Genomic DNA, 20,084 nt, shown 5'->3' with positions numbered 1-20,084 from the left:
GCCGGAGCACCTTCCCTTGGTCTGCCTCTGTGAAGCCCACGCAGATGCTCTGAACCTGAGTTTAATTATTTTCATTATCACCGTCATCACACTCTTCAGCTCTCATCTGCTTTCTCTGGGTCCTGCACGAGTTTGCAGGCCTCCCTCAGGGCAGGGACTTTGGCGACCTTTGCTCTCCCAGGGTCTAGGAGCACAGTAAATGCCAGCTGATGGGATGCCGTGATACCTGCTTCCATCCCGTGAACTGGGTCCAAAAGAAGCAGACGTGACTGGCCCAACCGTGCCCGCCTGGGCCGAGGGTCCTCCCTGGGGCACGTTTATGTGATGGGCTGGACTCTCAAATGTTCCTACTTTAATGCGTGGCCTGTACTGAAATTCTGGGTCTTTATTGACCCTGGGGTTCAAAAGGTGGGATAAATAGATTTCTAAAGGCGGGCAAAGCCACTTTGATAAGCCTTTTAATCTTGTGCTTTTTAAACAGAAAGTAACTGGAAGTGGGACCAGTGAAGCCTTCCTCTGTTTTTTCCCTTTGGAAGTATTCTCCTCTGGTTCTGACCAAGGTTTCCTCCCTTGCTCTGGAAGGTCAAAGTCAGGACCTCAGAGCTCCATGTCCATAACCATCCCCAGCTCCAAAGTTACTGGGTTTGGTTTTGGGGGGGGGGGGCATGGTGGGGCACATTTGGGAAGGGGTGATCCAGTGCCTAAGTTCATAGGTCATTTAAATTCCAGGGTGTGTTTGAACTCCTCCTAGGTGCAGTCTCAGGAAGGGAGAGCTTGAACCCCTGGAGATGGCCGGGTTGGTGGGAACAGGGTGAGCTGGAGCAGCTGTTGTGGTGGCCCAGTGGCTGCCACCCTGAGAGATCCCAGAGGTTTGGGAGCAGACAGATGGAGTTGGGGGGTGAGTTCATCATATGGCTTTGAAATCCAAGTGTACGTTCAGCTGTGGTTGGAAACAGTTTAGAATGTGTGAGAAGAGGTAACTAGACTTTATTCTAGAGTAGACCAGAAATAAATAAGAAAGGAAGAATATGGTATGCTCAGGAGAACTTGACTTTTGGTCTTCTTGATTTGGAAATCACCTTTGACTTTTAAAAATCAAGGAACTGGGGCTTCCCTGGTGGCGCAGTGGTTGAGAGTCCGCCTGCCGATGCAGGGGACACGGGTTCGTGCCCCGGTCCGGGAGGATCCCACATGCCGTGGAGCGGCTGGGCCCGTGAGCCATGGCCGCTGAGCCTGCGCGTCCGGAGCCTGTGCTCCACAGCAGGAGAGGCCACAACAGTGAGAGGCCCGCGTACCGCAAAAAAAAAGAAAATCAAGGAGCTACACCCACTTTCATGGCGTTATTCACAGAAGCCAAAGGTGGAAGCAGCACAAGTGTCCATCTGTGGATGAATGGATTAAGAAAATGTGGTACGGGCTTCCCTGGTGGCACAATGGTTGGGAGTCTGCCGGCCGATGCAGAGAACACGGGTTCATGCCCCGGCCTGGGAGGATCCCACATGCCGCGGAGCAGCTGGGCCTGTGAGCCATGGCCGTTGAGCCTGCGCGTCTGGACCCTGTGCTCCGCAGCGGGAGAGGCCACAGCAGTGGGAGGCCCGCATACCGCAAGAAAACACACACACACACACACACACACACACACACACACACGAAAATGTACATGCATACAATGGAATATTATTCAGCCTTAAAAAAGGAGATTCTGACACGTGCTCCAGCATAGATGAACCATGTGGACATTACGCTGAGTGACATAAGCCAGTCACATAAAGACAAATACTGTAAGGCTGCACTTGTATGAGGTACTTAGAGAGCAGTCAGGTTGAGAGAGACAGAAAGTATAATGGTGGTTGCCAGGGGCTGGGGGAAAGGACGCTGGGAAGGGGGAATTAAGTGTTTAATGGGATGGAGTTGAGTTTTGCCAGAGGAAAGGAATTCTGAAGATTGGTACAGCAGTGTGAATGCACTTAACACTCCTGAATTGTACACTTAAAATTGGTTAAGGTGGTAAATGTTAATGTGTATTTTATGTGGTCTTTCTGTTATGTGTATTCTACCATAATTGTATCCAAAAAGGGACTGAACCCACACTTTTTCCTTCTGGAGGCCCTTGTTCTCTCCATTTTCTCATTCACAGGTGCACCTGGGATGCAGGCAAAGGAAGTATATATAATAGGATGTTTCTACTCCATTCTGTGGACTTGGGGATTTTCTGTGTTGTTTGGGGTTTTGTGTTTGTTTCTAACTCGTTCAGGCTCTGGGAATAGAATGAGACCAGCTGTTGGCTCTTTGCGCGTGGAACCTGGAAGGTGGCTTCGGGGACACCTTTAGGAGGATGCGGTGGGTGTGACTGTGGGCTGTTAACTCCTAGGGTCCAGCAGTGTGGACCTGGAACAGCTAGTTAGAAAACCAAGAAGTTGGACTGGTGGGTGCTCCAGCCCAAGGTTGTACAGTCAGGGCTTAAGTTAACACTGATACAGCTGAGGTGCCAGCTGTGTCATCTCTGCATTTAGCATAGAGCATGAGACGTGATTTGGGCATTGCACTGAATTAGATGGGTCCCCACCCTCTCTAATATGGTAATGAGGTGGAGATGCTAGGAGCATGAATTGAGAGGAGGATAGAAGGTTTTTGTGGAACGTATGGCCGTGTGCCAGATGCTGGTCTCAAGTATTTTCTGAAGGAATGAAGAGGGCATCCAATAAGAATGTCCGTGATGTTAATCATACAGGGTGTGGAACCTCAGCCCCGGCTTTAAAAGTGGTGGGTCTTTCCCACTTAGTGGCTAAATGACCATACATGGCTAGCGGAGCAGAATCGCTCAGCATTTCTTTCCTTTCCATTTTTTTTTAACTCCTTCTTTTTTGTTTGTTTTAAAGAAAAAACTTTTTCTCTTGGAGTCAGCATGGGGGTTTTTCCACATTGAAGCACTTAGTCTTAAGCCTGGAGAGCCAAGATACTCCTGTTGGTGATGGGTAGTCCTAGGGTATGAGGACTTCTCAGCAGTTCATGCCTAAATCAAACCATGATTAAACTGTCAGAAACAGAAGCATCCCTTTCTTTTTTTTGTTTTTTTTTTTGATGCTCAATGAACATTTTTTTTTTTTTTTTACTGAAGTATAGTTGATTTACAATGTTGTGTTAATTACTGCTGTATAGCAAAGTGATTCAGTTGTACTCACACACACATACACATATACACTCGTTTTTTATATTCTGTTCCATTATGGTTTATCACAGGATACTGAATATGGTTCCTGGTGCTATACAGTAGAACCTTGTTGTTTATCCATTCCATATATAATAGCTTACATCTGCTGACCCCGATCTCCCATTCCACCTCCCTGCCTTGGCAACCACAAGTCTGTTCTCTGTCTGTGAGTCTGTTTCTGTTTCACAGATAGGTTCATTTGTGTCATATTTTAGATTCCACATGTAAGTGATATCATATGGTATTTGTCTTTCTCTTTCTGACTTACTTCACTTAGTATGATAATCTCTAGTCGCATCCATGTTGCTGAAAATGGCATTATTTCATTCTTTTTCATGGCTGAGTAGTATACCGTTGTATATTTATACCACACCTTTTTTTTTTTTTAGGAGTTTATTAATTAATTTATTTTTGCTGTGTTGGGTCTTTGTTTCTGTGCGAGGGCTTTCTCTAATTGTGGCAAGCGGGGGCCACTCTTCATCGCGGTGTGCGGGCCTCTCACTATCGCGGCCTCTCGTATTGCGGAGCACAGGCTCCAGACGCGCAGGCTCGGTAGTCGTGGCTCACGGACCTAGTTGCTCCGCAGCATGAGGGATCCTCCCAGACCAGGGCTCGAACCCGTGTCCCCTGCATTAGCAGGCAGATTCTCAACCACTGTGCCACCAGGGAAGCCCTACATCTTCTTTTTTTTTTCTTTTTTTTTTTTCTGGTACGCGGGCCTCTCACTGTTGTGGCCTCTCCCGTTGCGGAGCACAGGCTCCGGACGCGCAGGCTCAGCGGCCATGGCTCATGGGCCCAGCCGCTCCGCGGCATGTGGGATCTTCCCGGACCAGGGCACGAACCCGTGTCCCCTGCATTGGCAGGCGGACCCTCAACCACTGCGCCACCAGGAAAGCCCAACACATCTTCTTTATGCATTCCTGTGTCAGTGGACATTTAGGTTGCTTCTTGGCTATTGTGAATAGTGCTGCTGTGAGCATAGGGGTGCGTGTATCTTTCTGGAGTAGAGTTTTGTCTGGATATATGGAAGCATCCCTTTCTTCTTGAGGTCTTTTGGGTCTAGGTCACTGATGTCAGCTTTGGACTTGGAATCACATGTGTCTAGAAGAGCGGTTGGCGACTTGGCCCTGATGAAGCCGGGGGGGATGGGGAGGAAGGCGGTGGAAGAGGCCAGGGTGCACAGCGCCCGCTGTTCCCATTCTGGCGTCTGGACGTGGAGAGAGGGCTGATGGAGCCACTGCTTCTTTCTCCTCACTTACCCCTGCCCGGCCCGTAAAGGCCCCACTCCGTTAGCTGTTAGCTGCTGAGGCTTTAAAAGGAACTAATTTGACCCTCGTCCAGGCAGAGGACAGGAGTGTTCCCTGCACGCTTGGCTTTCCTTGGATTTGGTGCTGGTCTGGCGTCCTGACTAATGTCCTGCCTTGGGCTGGTGAACAGACTGGGGGAGGGGTCGTATTCCATCTGGGAATGAGCTTTCCCCGCCCCTGCGAGGGAGACCTTGGCCCACTGTGCAGAATCAGGAACCTGGACGCTTTCTTGTCCGCCTTGTATTTTTATCACGTAGATGATACTAATCAGAATAAAACTTGGCCTAAGAAGAGAGAAGGCAGATGTTCCCCACCGTCCTGCCAGCTCAGCACATTAAAGTGGTTCGTAGTTCACTGTCCTTCGGAGCCTGTGGCCGTTCCCTGGGAAGGGAATCTGTGGCTTTCATGGGGACAGCTGATGGCTATTAATACCCCGAGGAAGTCCTCTGTGCCAGCCACAAAGGGGAGGGGTTAATGTCTTCCTCCCCAAGCATGCTCTGGGCCACGGCCCACTGTGAGAACACATCTCTTTCTTTGGTTGAAATGTCACGTGTTGCGCTCCTTTTTTAAGTCGTCTTCTGTGCCCCACAAGTGGCTGTCTGCCTTGCCATGTGCATCTTTTGTTTACAGATCTGTCTGAGAGCTTACTGTGAGCATCTGAGCTGAGCCTGAGCACAGACGCAGGCTCGGTCTGTTCTTCGAGGTTGCTGTAGCTTGTGTCACACAGGAAGGGCTGAAGCCCTCAGCCAGGACCTAGAGTCCCCGTGGCAGAGATGACAGACACCCTAGCCTGGGGCATTTCCAGAGCAAGTGCCGCCTGGTCCCTGCCCGGACTTCAGAGGGCAGGAGGCCTGGGGGTTACAGGGTGGCATCAGGAGCTGTGGAAAGCTGGGCTGAGGAGGCCCAGAGCTGCAAGGAGGGGGATTGGGTGGGGGTGGGGAGAACGGGGAAATGGGCTGTGGCCACGTGGCGAGTTATTAGCAGAGCTGGAAGCCAGTTCCCACGTGACACGACAGAAACCTGGTCATAGTTGGCTGGGGCTCATTACCACCCATCCTCTCTTTTTCTTGCTGGCCAGGGGCACAGTCGGGACATCCCTGGGCTTCATAAATGTTCCCCTGCATTGTTAAGCCTCAGGTGACTCTAATGGAGGGTTTTGAACGAGTCCCGATGGCGTGTGGCTGGTGGAATGTTAAAGCCGGAAGTGGCCACGGGTGTTTCTGGCCCCGCCGGCCGCATAGCAGGATGCCGGGGAGCTCCTTCCACGCAGTGTGGAAGCCACCTCCCCAGAGGATGAGAGATTCTGATGCAGCTGGTCGACGGGCTTGGGTATCAGTATCGTTGAAAAGCTCTCTTAGGTGCTTCTGATTAGATGGTTCTGACGTGCAGCCAGGCCAGGAACCACTAACCCTCTCCCCCAGCTCCTCGTTCAGCAAATGGGGAACGAGAAACACGGGCCACCCAGTGGTTTTCTTTGGTCCTTTCAGCGACTCGAAGTCACAGGCAGTTTGAGTCCAGGACCTGAGGTCTGGGCTCCTGTCCCCTGAGGTCCCCTCGTCCCCTCCTGGCCTTGCCTTCCCGGCAGGCATCCAGGCATCAGCCAGGGATCTTCACGAGCTGCGGAAAGCCTCGTGGAAGTCGCCGGAGGGGCTCTGGCTCGTGTACCTGGTGTGGGCAGATGGGTCGGAGAACACCTGAGTCTGCTTCCTGGTGACTTTTCCAGCGTGACAGGGCGGGATTTTCTGTTTGCACCTGGCTTTGAACTCTGAGGAGAGCGCTCACAGGCGCGGTGCCATCTGGGTGTGGCTTCTGTGGCACATGCCGCCCTGGAGGCTGGGCCTGAGTGGGTCGCAGGGAGGAGACGCGGGGCAGCCCGCGGGCCAGGCCTCCCCGGGCTGAGGCCTGGCTGCCCCTACCTGGGGGTCCCAGCACCGCGGTCAGGAGAGCATGGAGCTCCACAGGCGCCTCCAGGGGCTCACCTTCTCAACACGGGCCTTTGAACCTGACCGGCTTGGCTTCAAGCCCCCAGTGGTAAGGCTGGAAAACACACACTGTTGTTGAAGACCTGGGCGACGGTGCGTACATGAGCTTATCGCTCCTGCGCTGGCTGCCATGTGATGTAGTTATCTTGTTTTAAATTTCAAGCATCCAGGGCTTCCCTGGTGGCGCAGTGGTTGAGAGTCCGCCTGCCGATGCAGGGGACGCAGGTTCGTGCCCCGGTCCGGGAGGATCCCACATGCCGCGGAGTGGCTGGTCCCGTGAGCCATGGCCGCTGAGCCTGCGCGTCCGGAGCCTGTGCTCCGCGACGGGAGAGGCCACAGCAGTGAGAGGCCCACGTACCGGGGGAAAAAAAAAAAAAAATTTCAAGCATCCAGAGAGGTGGTTCAGGAATGTCAGGTGCTTCTAGTCCCGTTGAGCCCCTTCTCCGTTGAGAGTCCTTTGCAGAAAGCCCTGGGTGCCCCTCACCCCCATCCTGCTCCAGGCTGGCAGCCTCTGAGAAGGCCCTCCTTCCCCTGAGCTCCTGCTGTGTGCCCTCCGTCTCCAGGGCCACCCTGGGAGGGGCTGCGGATACAGGAACTGAGGGGCCACCGAGAGGTTCAGCCATGTCACTCGGCCACGAAAACACCTTTACCAGGTTCAGAGCCCAAACTATCTGACGGCAAATTCCACAGACAGATTAAATACTTGTGTGAACATTTTGTGTTTCCAACCTTGAGGTTCATTTTCTTTTCCAGCACAAGTCCTTGCATTAGTGGCTGTGCGGTTTTTATGTGAATGGCTGCACCAAAAGCTGATACCACCTTGGGCCTGACCTCTCTACTTCCCTATGCCTCCGTTTCCTCGTTTATAATATGGGAGTCACAGCAAGGTTGCGCTGAGGATAAGCCAGTGTATTTAAAATAAAAGAGGAGGGCCTGGCACTTAGGGCGTCAGTATTTGCAGTCCCTGCTACGGTTGCAGCTGAAAGCAGAGGATGCCCAGAACTGGCCCGTTGCAGTGGGCTCTGGTTGCCCTCTCTGGTGCCATAGTAGGTTCTAAGGCCCCTGAGGTGGTCCAGGGGACTAGACTGGTTCATAACCCACGACAGCAGAGCCCAGGGTCCCGCAGGCCATCCCAGCGCTGGGCGTGAGGAGGAAGGGCCTAGGGAATCAGTGAGGGCTCCCTCCTGGTTGAACAGTCATGTCACACACTGTGATGTGGGTGTCATGGGAAGCCCACAACATGCCACACAGGCTGTGTGGGCAGAAGACACAGATTACCCTCTAGAATGGAGACTGCCAGCTACCAGGCTAGGGAGGAATCCAGATGTGACCGTGACGAGGATTGTGTGTGCGCCCACGTGTGCAAATAGACACAAGCCCTGTCCTAACACGAGTCTGCTGCTGCATTTACTTTTTTAATTATAGGTTCGTCATAGGAGAGAGAACACTCGGTCATTAAAGGACTATAAAAAGTATGAGGTAGATGATTCAGGTCTTATTACCCCCGTTTGTCAGATGAGGAAGTAAAGCCCTGGGATGCTAACTGACTTGCTCAGGGTCACATACAGCTAATGGCTGTCAGGCCTGAAGTTGGCGCCCAGGCCTTTGTGCTCCTGGTGCAGTGTTTTCTTCTGCGTCGTAGGGCCTCTGAAGTAACACGTGGATAGTTTTTTCAGAGATGAGGATGTGGGTGGAGATGGGCCGTAAGCAGCGAGCCATGTTCCCCATCCAGGACGAAAGTAGTTGGGGTTTTCAAACCCCAGAATATCCAGACACCTGTTTGGCACACCCTGGACTACCCAGGAAGGGCACCGGCTCCTGCCTTCAAAGCTACCTGCCACCCGCTGACCTGAAGCCTGTCTCCAAGCACAGGTTTCATTCCTGCCTGTTGGCTCACTTTCTCATTGAGGCTGCGGGAGGCTCCCGCCTTCGTGATGCGTGCCTGGGTACCACTGTCTGTCCGAACTGGAGGTGACGTGGGCCGTGGACCCCAGGGGGCGGCGGTGACAGGGAGTGCGGCCCTGGCATCTTTTCCCCTATTAAAGTTACTTGGCTTCGGTTGGACAGCGGAACCCTGGGTGGGGGAGAGATGGAAAGGCGTGTTGGGCCCTGACAGTGGTTGGATGACATTTGTTGGTAGACCTCTTTTTTCCCTAGATTGTTAGACATATCCAGAGTCCTGTAGATCAAATCCCTGGCCAACAGCCTGCACTTTTCACCTGGGTTCCTGAGGTTTGGGGTCCTGCAGACCTGCGAACCGAAACCTCAGAGCAAGCCCAGCCTGGGGCACTGTGCTCCTGGTAGACCTTTCCTGTGTCAGAAAGGGAGGATTTGGCAGTGCAGGTCTCACCAGGTGGCTTGTTGGAAAAGGCTCTTGGGGGTCTAAGTGATCACGTTGCGTTGCTTTACGGGGAGATGTTACTTCGAAAGAAAACAAAGAAAAAATTTGTCTTTCGAGAGTAGGGACTGTATTGTCCTTGGATGCTGGGTGGATGGTGACCTAAGAGCCACCCTCGTGCTGTGGATTTGAGGGGCGGGATTCAGAGCATCAGATGCAGCACATGCCCTCCTCTGGTGACCGAGGATGTGCCGGTGGGCCTGGGTCCACTTGGGGGCTGTCTGGACCAGGGAAGTGAGGACCTCAGGGCCCAGAGTCCAGCAGTGCAGGAAAGAGTGGCTGATGGTGGGGGGATAGTCAGCTGCCTTTTTCCCTGTGCTAGTGCACAGTTCACAACACAATAGTGAGAGTCAGGGTCTTTTCTCCTGAGAATATTTAGATGATCCTCGTGGTATGGATTTTGATGCATTGATTCTCTCACTTCAGTCTTACTGGACGCACCAGTGCACGTGGTCCCCAGGTGTGATGCCCTCTGAATGCCTTCCCAGGATGCACAGGGTGCCACGGTCCCCCAGGTGTGGTGCCCTTAGGATGTCTTCCCAGGATGCACAGGGCGCCTGGTCCCCAGGTGTGGCTCTCCAGGAGGCCTCTCCCTCACACGGATGCAGAATTGACCTTCATAGTGGAGATAGAGGGATGCTGCCTTTCTGCAGGTTTCACAGCATCACCTGTTACTGGAAAAGTTTACACGCACAGATAAATTGGTTTGCCTCACTGTCGGGAAAATGGGCCTCATGAAGTTTGATGTGGCCGCATTCCGATGGTACAGCCCTCTCTGTTGGCGACTCCTCCCTGCCCCAGCACGCAGCGGACAATAAAATGGTTTACAATCTGTGGGAACGCTTGTGTCTTTTCCCAGCGCTTCGTTTCCCCGAGAACAGCGCTGTTCCCAGGGGTGTCCGGTTTCCCACTGCCATTCACCAAGGCCCACACCGTCCTTAAGCAGCAAGAACTGGTTTTACCAAGTAAGCCGATACCTCCACGGGTATCCTGGGCGAATAAGGATGGGGCGGCTTAATAAGTCACTGGCGGACCTTTGAGGAGGCCGAATGGCCCTGGCTCGTCACCTCTCCTGTTTCTTAACACTCGAGTGGTCAAGAAGAACGAGGGAGGGCCTCCCCTTGCCTCCAAGTGGGGAGGCGGGCTCGCTCCATCGAACAAAGCCAGTCTTGCCTGGGGCCCACTGTGGCCCCCTGAAGTTCCTGGCCAGACCCCCACTGGAGCAGGGCAGGCCTGGCCCTTTAAATAGACTCCCTGGGAGATGGGCCTCTCTGTCCAGCTGACTGCTCCAGGCGCAGGGGCCTGGCAGAGCCAGGCCACAGGGGTGAATCCTTCACCCCATCTCCAGCTCTGCAGCTGATGGTGAGGCGAAGGGGCTCCTACAGGCAGCTGTGGGCTTGTAAGCTTTTTACGTGCTTTGGCGGGAAGGCCCTGGGGCTTGGGAGCCTGACAGGTGCTGAGAAGGGAACGCAGTGGAGCATGGGAGCCAGATCCCCTGGGGTCTTCAGCCAGAGTCTCACCTTAGCTCCGAGGCTGCGGTCAGTGCCTGGAGGGGCTGCGAGGAGGGAGGACAGCCCCAGCCTTGCGGGGGACAGGGAGGCGACTTCAGGAGTGAGGGCCTCCTTCCCTCCTGGAGCAGTTGGGGGTGACCGTAGGCCTGTGCCACAGGGTGTCACAGAGGTACAGTCAGGATGATGCCGCGTGTCCTGAGTGGGTACAGGTTAGGATTTAAACCTGGTGGCAGGGCCAGGTTTGGAGGGTGTGGTTGAGTCTGTGCCTCGTGTCCAGGAACGCTGTGGTCTCCCCTTGAGTTTCCTGTAGAACACCAGACAGTCTGGGACCCAGGGGCCACCCGCTCATGCTTGCACCCACTTCTCAGACTGAAGTTAGACTTGATTTTATTCCCCAGCCGTGGGGGCTGTGTCTTTTCCCTTCCTCTCTCTCTCACCTGCTGGTTGGCTTCCTTGGGGCCCAGCGTGGATCAGCTTGGCCCTGGGCCTCCAGGAGGGATGGAGAGATGAGCGGATGTCCTCCCGGTTCTGGAGGAGCTCAAGGTTAAGACACTGCAGAATACAGTGGAGGCTGGGCTGGAGACGACACAGCTTTGTAAGGGCCTTCCTTCCTAACAACCAATTCAGAGTCCAGATACTCTGGGGAAGGATTAACCGTTCCCACTCTGTGTAGTCTTCTCCTAGGTTCTGTGTTGTGGGACCACCGTGTTTACGGTGTCCTTAGAAACCGGCTAGTCCAGGGAATGGCAGGTGGGTTTAGATGGCATCTCTTGGGTGCAGATGGATTAGTTGTGGCTGCTCAGGGTGCTGTGTTGAGAAGAGCTGGGAGGCCTTGCCCTGGATCTGTGGGCAAGAGTGCTTTAATCGATTAGCGATGTCTGCCACGCAGGCGAGAGCAGGCGGCGAGTAGTGTTCCCTGCACAGTGTGTGTTATCTCTGATTTTACAGATGAAGAAACTGAGGCCCAGAGAAGTTGTGACTTGTCTCCATGTTTGGTGTTGGGTCTGGAACTGGAGCCTAAGGCTGCTGCTCCCAACCCAGCGCTCTTCCCACTGCCCTGACACTGAGGAGCCCATCCTCGCAAGGGGCCAGACGTACAAGCGTGAAGCAGTGGGGAGAAAGTACCAGACTGGGCCCTTCAGAAGATACACCACAGAAGAAATCAGGATGGAGGCAGGGAGATGGGCTTGGACAGGAGAGAGGAGTGAGCTGGGTCTTGCAGGAAAGGCCTGATTTGGGTGGAAGACAGTTCTGACATCCCTCCATGAGGACTCTCACCCAGGCTGTGGGCAGAAAGTGCAGAAGCTGCCACCCTCAACTCTCTCAGTGTGTCAGGTTTGAAAGTGCTTTTCTTCAGGAGCAGGAAGAATGGGTGGCTTTCTGGGCATTGAGAATGCAGAGAAGACAAAATCCTAGACCCCAAAGGTTCTTTCCACGTTTGCCAGCTGGTTTGTCCCGCCTGCCCTTTGCCCAGCACCTGTGCTCTGGTGGTGTTGGAACCTGGGGTCTGTAGCCCTTGCGGTCCCTTCGGTAGCATGTGATGCGTCTGGTGGGTCACAGCCCCCTTCGTAGGGCAGGCTCCCCACGGAGTAGCCTCTGCACCTGTAACTTCCACCCCACCAGTGCCTCTTTGGGAGCCATTGTGCGATGCAGGTGTGGCATATTCCGTGATGGGAGCAGCTGCTGTCAGCGGGTTAAACAAAGGGTGGCTCGAGGCATACGCTGCCTCACGTCCCCCGGTTTTAGCTCATGTTTCTTGCAGGATGAGGAGTCAGTTTGGCCCTTACAGGAGTTGCTTGATTTTTCCACCAACCACGTTACTCCACCCTTGTGTGTCGTCATTCCCCCCATTTCACAGTCTCCTTGGCCAGTGGTTGGAGTCACAGAGACCTGCTCGGGGCAGGGGGGTGCAAGTCAGAAACGCTGCCTGGAGCCTCTGCAGGTTCACCAGCAGGAATCCTGTATCTACGCTCTGCCCGCCCCTTCTTCCTCTTCCCCGCTACCCTTCTCTCCCTCCCACTTCTGGGCTGTCCTCCAAAAACGTTCAGAGTGCTTCATTTTAATAAGCACATAGGGAAAAAAATTTCAAAGCATGTAATTGTGGTTATGTTAGAAAACACCAGTATCCTTTAGAGATGCCTTCTGATGGAGGGGTGAGATGACAAGGGGCTGGAGTTTGCTTTAAATTTTTTTTTTTTTTATAACAAAGGGAAGAAAGATGGATGAAGCAAATCTCGCACATGGTTGAATTGGCATGTTGGGTACATGGGGGTTTACTGTACTGTTGTCTCTCCTTTTATTTACATCTGAAATTTTTCACGTTAACAGTGTTTAAAAGTGTATAAGATTCTACTGAAAACTTTGTGTGTATAATTTTTGGTGCTCTTCCATAAAACTGCTTTAACCTGCTTAGAGGTGCATGTCTGGCTGACATGCCAGCACTTTGCTCTGTGTCCTTGCTTCTTCCTCCTGCTTGTTGAAACTGATGTGCTCCTTTGTGTAGCATTTTCTGAAAAGTTGTAGTACATTCAACCACCCCAACGTGACGAGAATTCTATCAATAACATTTTACAAAGGTTTTGGGTATTCTTGCACAAATGGCAACATGAGTTTTGTTTTTATTGGATAAACATTTATTGAGCATCTCTGTATGGAGACAAAACACATATGAGGGAATGAATGCTGTGGGGCAGGGGCCCTGCCACTCTCAAGATCAACTAGAAGCTGGGAGGTGCGGGTCCTTTTAGGATCCCACCCCATAGCACGGAGGTGCTTTCTCACAGTGGGTTTGTTCAGGCCCCAATATCTCACTCCCTTTTAAGAGACTGTAGCATCTATATTCAACCCCAAACACCTTTGCCTTTACTTAAATTTTCTCATCCTGTTCTCAGGGTAAACTCTTTCTCCACTAATTAAACTGCTTACAGGCAGAGGAAGTTGATTTTTTTTTTATGTTGGTGTCAGGCAGGCCCACTGGAAATGGGGAAGGAGTCAGGCACTCCAGTGGGAAGCCCAGGTGCCGGTGTAGGTACAAACCTGGCCATGGAAGGCCGTCGCTGGCACCTGGCGCCTAGGAGAGGAGGTGCTGGAATGGAGTGGAAGGAGGTGAGCTCACGGAGTCCTGTCTGGGGCACTGTCCACATCCTACTCACGTGGGCTCAACGCGAGATGAGGAGTCAGGGGCGGTGAATGACGGACTGAGAAAATGCTGGCCATGGGAGGCCGGGCCAGACTTCGCAGTGGCTTGTCCCGTGGGCCCCCAGAGACAAAGGCCAGATTCTGTCCTCAGACTGTCCTGGGGTGTCTGTGTTTCAGCCCTTGACCCCAAGCTTGACCCTACTGGGATGTACTTCTTGATGTAATCCTCTGACTGCAATGTCATCCTTGCCCTTCCAACCCTCTCCCTCCGGCAAGAGTTGGCCAGTTGAGTGGGAGGCCTTGGCGGGAGGGACACCAGGTTTTAGAGTCACGTTGGCTGGGGGCCAAGAGCCAGCTGTCTCACAGAGTAGTTTGTGATGCTGGGTCATCGTTTGCTCCGTGTGAAGGAGGCGCTGACCCAGGGAATTGGGAGGGATCAAAGGTCTTGGTGGCCAGTGTGTCGCCAGTGATCACTGCAGTGTTTCTCATCCACTGCGGAGGGAGTGCAGATTGGTGCAGGCGCTTTGGAAAACAGTCTGGCATTAAAGCCTAAAGCTCAACGTCCACGTGCCCTCCGGCCCAGCTGATTTCACGCCTAGGTGTATACTGGAGAGAAACTCCTGTGCGTGGACTCCGGGAGACTTGTACAAGAGTGTTCACAGCATTTCTGTGCGCAACAGCAAAAGGCTGGAAGCAGCCCAGATACCCATCAGTGGGGGAGTGGATGAATACGCTGAGACGTGACCATACAATGGAATATTATACAGCTGTCCAGACAGATTAACTGCAGCAGCACGCAACGATGTAGATGAATTTTAGCAGTGTCGTAAATACTAGGTAAAAAGAGGATGTGCTCCCAAAGATTACATACAGCACTAATCCTTTTCTGATAAAGTCAAAAGTAACTAAAATAAATGTGCTTTTTTAGGAACATTTTACAGATGCAGTAAAACTGTAAAAAAAAAAAAAAAGGCAGGGGAATGTGCCCTTCTGATTGAGGTTGGTGGTATCTGGGATGGGAGGGGTCGGGGTGTGGAATGGGGCACCGTCTGGTTAGATGTAGGTTATTGTCGAGGTCCCAGCCTTTGCTGGGGGTGGTGGGTTTGCAGGTGGTTAGTACGTTGTGAAAAAAAACTAAATGAAAGTGAGTCATGTGTGACTACAGGTGAATGCCAGGAGCCGGGGATTGTGATGAATAATTAACCCAGTTCTGTGCACGTCAGGTCCAGCACTCCCCCACTCCCACCCCAACTCGTTTTAGCAAAGGCTGTGACGGCCCAGTATTCGCTGGGCTGGGGCGGAGCCTACATTCCCGTTGCTGCTCCTGCCCTACCCCCCCACTCCCTGCTTTTGTCCGGCTCAGGCCTCCCTCCACGGTGCCTGCTGGCTGGAGTGACCTCGGCCGGCTTGTGGCTTTGCTCTCCCTTAACCGCTTACTTCCTATCTGTGTCACACAATCGGTGCCTTGTTATATATGGCCTCACCCACTAATCGGTTCCACATGTGTGTATCTTTCTAACGCGATGGTTATTTCCACAAGGCCAGAGGTCACGTTTTATCTCCTCTTATGTGGCAGATCACTCCCCTGCTCCTGTTCACGCGCCCCTTCTTCCTTAGTAAAGGAGCCCCCAGCCTCCCCTCCAGCTGGGCATGGCCATGCCGCCGAGGGACACGTAAGTGGCAGCGTTGAGCGCTGCTTCTGAGAATCCTTCCTGAGAGGAGGTGGCAGCATGCCTTTCCTTCTTCCCCCTTCCTGCTGCCTGGAGTGCAGTGCAGCGCCCAGGTCCCTGACCCCCTGGGGTGGGGGATAGGGTCTCGTGGTCTGCTGGTCTTCTAATAGCTTGAACCCTGGGTAAGTCCCTATTTCCATGTCTTCGTGGCTCACAGATGTGTGTAATTCTCGAGGATACAGCATGTCACCGCCCTGCCCCCGTGGCCCTGAGCACCGTGAGTGCGTAATGATTGCACCCTGAGTCCTGTGGATTCAAAAGGTCAGCAGCACCTTCAGTTGGCACCTGGACTCCGAGGAGCCGGTGCCGGGTCCTGGGCTCCACCCCCCTGCAGGTGACCTGGGCAGGTCACCTAACTCCTGTGAACGCCACTAGATCTGCAAGTTGGGAACCGGGCCTGCGACAGCAGAGGTAAAGCAGCAAAGATGGTCAGCCGTCCAGTGCCGCGTGCCCCAGACACTCACTTGCTCGGAGTGTACTTTTCACGGCAGGCTCCACTGCAGAGTCGTGAAGGCCCTCGAGGCCCGCCCCCTGCAGCGGCCTCACTTTCCCGGAATGGACTTGCGGCCTCCACCGCACATCTGCCCCTGTTGAAGATGCCCCTCCCGGCCTGGTGCTTCCGTCCCTCCCTGTTCACTGCGACTCCTCAGCTCTGCGGACAGTGTGAGATGAGATGAGCTGGCTCTGTCGGATGGGGGAGCTTCATTATAGCTTCTGTGTAATTTTTTTTCTTTAGCAAACCGTCTCGGTGGACACAGGGTGAGAGCCGCTCTTTGCAGGGGGGCTGGCGGCCCTGCAGGTGTGTGGCGAGCGACAGGGGGGGCAGCTTATGTGTGCATGGAGCTGCAGCCAGAGCCAGACCTGCCCGGAGCAGTTCTGCACTGTGTTCGGCCACGTTCGGCCTTGCTTTCCTGGGTCTGCGTGGCCAGGGTAGTGGCAGCGTGACCGTCGGCAGAAGAGGCCTTCCCTACCTCGGCAGGCCTGGCGTGCCTGTGGGCCCTCAGCCGTGGCCCGAGCTAGCGCCGTGGCTTATCCTGCTGCCATCTGTCCCCGGGCTTGTGGCCCCAGCTGGGAGGCACAGCACATCCCGCTTCTCTGCATCTTTCCTCTCTGCTCCTGGGGATTTATGATGACCGGTTGCCGGCTTTCCAGCGTTCCTCCTCTCCTTTGCATTCATTCAGGGAACGTGTATTTAGAGCTTGTCCCGTGCCCGATGAGAGCCCCGTTCCTGACTCTGCGCTTGAGAGTGGGGGCGGTTGACAAATGCCCGTCTCCACCACGAGTCTGAGTTCCAGGCGCGCAGAGATCCCATGTGCTTTCACTCGCCATCACACCCCCAGCTCCTAGTGCGCTGCCCGGAGTAGACCTGGGCTTGTTTTAACAAGTAAGCGTTTGCTGAATGTATGGAGGAGTGAACGAGTGAATGTAAGATTGAGGCCGTTTATGGGAACACAGAGGACTGTGGCTGAGTTTGAGGAAGCAGGTGCAAATAAAGTAGCCCCCAAAGCCAGCTGCACAAATGTCCTAAGAGAAGCACTTAGGTATTTTGAGGCTCTGAGAGGGCAGGACAAGTTGCTCAGGGCGAGAAGCCTGACGTGTTTATTGACAGCCTCTCCCGGGGCCTGAGTGACCCGTGAAGCCTTTCCTGGCCACTGCGGCCTGCGGGGACCACTCCACCTCCCAACACCTTGGGGTCCCTTCTGAGGATGCCCGTGGGCTGCGAGCTCACTGGCTTCACGTCTCTTCTCTCCAACCATGCTGTGAACTCCCTAGGTTCCAGCCCCAGCTTGGTCACCACTAGCCACGTGACCCAAGGCCCAGCTGTGCATCTCAGTTTATTCTTGTGTCACAGTTCAAGCACCTGCCCCACAGGACACAAGATGGTGTGGACACACTGGAAGGGGTTGGACCAGAGTGAGGTGTTCCTCACACGTGCCCCCACCCTATGCCTAACAGAGCCTCCGCGTTACTGTGTGCTCGCTGAATGGGCAGAGGTGGGCCTCAACTCTCTTTGGCTTGGCCTGGAAGAGTCCACTTGCTGCAGCGGCAGGGTGGGCACAGACTGCCACCCTGCTCAATTCGGGCTCAGGAACAGCTGGTGAGGGTGCCTGTATTTGCTTGAAGTGTGGGCTCTCAGCTGGCCCTGCAGGAGGCTGGGCAGCTGGCCTGCCTTGTGACCAGGTGCTGGGGCAGGTCTGCGTGCCTTAGTTCTCCTGCCTCTTCTGAAATGTCCTTTAAATCTGGTGGTCCTTACACCCACCTTGCTCACATCTGAAGAAAAGCTTCCCTTTTCTTTTATTTTTTAGAGAATGAAAGTTAGCAGATGTAAACTAGTGTATCAATGTATAGGATGGATAAACAACAAGATCCTACTGTACAGCACAGGGAACTATATTCAATACCCTGTGATAAACCATAATGGAAAAGAATATGAAAAAAAAGAACGTTCATATGTGTATAAGTGAGTCACTTTGCTGTACAGCAGAGATGGGCACAACATTGTAAATCAACTACAATAAAAAAATTTTTTTAATAAAGAGGATAAAATTTTTTAAAAAATGAAAGAAAGGGGTTTTGTTTGTTTGTTTGTTTTTTTAGGTCCTCAGATCAGAGCCTCATGCAGTAGGGCCCAGTGACCTAACTGTGGGGCAGTGTTTCTGCCCCTGTCCTACAGGATCCACATTCAAGGTCTTCACCTTGTGAACACACACACTGGCCTGGGGCTCGTGGCCCTTCATTAGCTCATCTGACAAATGCCGAGTGAGCCCCTGCTTGTGCCAGGCCCTGGGGGGCAGTGGGGAGGGAGATAGTCCAAGTGTCTACCCTGGGGAGCCTGCAGCCTGATAAGAAGACTTGGAAAGTGAAGCTGGTTTAGCAGACGAAGTTCAGGTCACGGGTTTATAACTAGTGGCAGAGGATTACTGGTCCCTCCCTCACATCCCTTCACAGTTTTATACCTGTGTTACAGTGCTTATCACACTGGGTGGGTTACACAAGGGTGTGCCATGGCCGCTTAAGTTCTGGCTCAGGCAGACATCACTAATCAATCATCGCACTCTCTGCCTCTGAGCCCAGACCTGGCCTCAGAATCCTTCTTAACACAGCACTCCAGATACCGCTGCCAATCACCTGTGCCTGACACCCAGGCTTAAACCCTCTTTCTAACCCCTGGTGTCGTGGTGAGTTACTCATGTGAGCACTCCTTGTGCCTCGCAAGGCTTCAGAGTGGGCTGTCAGACCGTGAGGACCACTGCACTGCTGGCTCTGGTTAGGCTGGGCCACCACCAGTATCGGGCTCAGTGGGACTGCACAGCATGTTCTAGTCACCTTCTCATTTGCTGTCCCCTCTGCCTGTAAGTCTCTTATTCCACATGTCCACCTGGCATGCTCTCTCTCTCTCTCCACTTGTGTTTGTTCAACTGTTGCTTCATCGGAGGACCCTCTTTGACCACCTGTCTGTAATAGCTTTATTTTCCTTCACTCTTGGGTCGTCCTACCCTTATTTTTCTTCTTAGCACTTCTTACTTCCTGGCACATCGCATGACCTTTTCATTTACCTCTTTATCTCCCTCATTTACTATGGGATCCCCAGCAATGAAAAACATTTGATCAAGTGCATCTTGTGTTGGCAAATCCTAGTGGGCCAGGCGTACCCCCTGCCAGTTCGGATTAAATGAGATAATACAAAGTGTGGAGCCCAGGCTCTGCTTTAGCATCGTTCAAAAGAAAGTGTTCTTTGCACTCTAGCAGGGGGAGGGCGTGTCCAGTTGAGACCTTTCCTCCCTGTGGTCAGTTGGTTCAGTTTAGCCAGCAGCTGGCGAGCGCGTCTGCTGCGGGCAGCACAGGGGTGGGCGAGGATACAGAAGTGAGGGGTGGGCGAGGATACAGAAGTGAGCACGCTACAGTGCCCTACCCCCGGAACCCAGGGTTCCCAGTCACCTCGAATGTGGGGTACACTGCGCTGGGGCTCAGGGGGCACAGATGAAGTGATTATTTCCAGCCGAGGGGTTTGGGCAGGGAAGGAGGCGCTGGAGGTGGGTGGAGGGGTGGAGAGCATTGCATCAGGTGCCCACCCCGCCAGCGTGGACAGCTGCCTTGAAGTCGATACCATCTGTTGAGATTTTCACTTCCTGCTGAGATGGTAGTTATTACACACTTGTTTCTTAACCTTTCTCCTCCCCAGTTTTTCAGCTGTGTCCTGAATTGCCCTCCCCCAGTTTCCTGCTATAGAATAAGTTCTTGGTGACAGAATGAAAGAACCTTCCAGAGTTTCTTGCTCTCTGGGTGAAGTCTGACCATTTGTTGCAAACTCTCATGATGACGAGAAGTGACTGGCTTGCAGGATTTGTTTGCTTGTACCACCTGTTTCACCGGCAGCTTTTTCAGAGGGGCGCGCGGGGGCGAGGGGAGCAGTAATACGGTCTCACCTCGCTCCCTTATCCGCCACGGAGACTTCCCTGCTCCCTCGGTGCTCCCACCGAACTTGACCCACTTCTCCAGCCTTTACCCTTCTCTGAGGCTCAAGTTCTGTTGCTGTGCCCAGGGCGCAGGGATCGCTAATCAGCCATGCACACTTTGCCCCTGGAGCCAAGACCTGCGCTTAGAACTCTCAGCCTAGCACCCCGCCAGCCCTTCAGCGTTGAAACCTCTGCCACCCTTCGCAGTGGAAACTGTCGTGTGTGTACTTTTCCTCTTGAGACCAGAGGGAAAAGAGAGAAAGCAGGAGCAAAGGAGGGACACTGAGATGCTCCTGCCTGGCCCTAAGCCCCGAGGGATAGAGCAGGAAAGGGGTGTGGTTGAGCCCAGG

General features: G+C 53.4%; 1 protein-coding gene across 6 annotated transcripts in view; it reads left to right on the top strand.

Moving 5' to 3' along the window:
• Positions 1–20,084, top strand: part of CCDC88C (coiled-coil and HOOK domain protein 88C) — a 126,922-nt gene that overhangs the window by 20,973 nt on the left and 85,865 nt on the right. The window lies entirely within an intron of this gene.

The sequence above is a fragment of the Aethalodelphis obliquidens genome, unplaced genomic scaffold (assembly GCF_003676395.1).
Source record: "Aethalodelphis obliquidens isolate GAN/ISIS:26980383/991018 unplaced genomic scaffold, ASM367639v1 scaffold21, whole genome shotgun sequence".
NCBI lineage: Eukaryota > Metazoa > Chordata > Mammalia > Artiodactyla > Delphinidae > Aethalodelphis > Aethalodelphis obliquidens.
The sequence above is the reverse complement of the archived record's forward strand: the minus strand, read 5'-3'. Positions and strand labels throughout refer to the sequence as shown.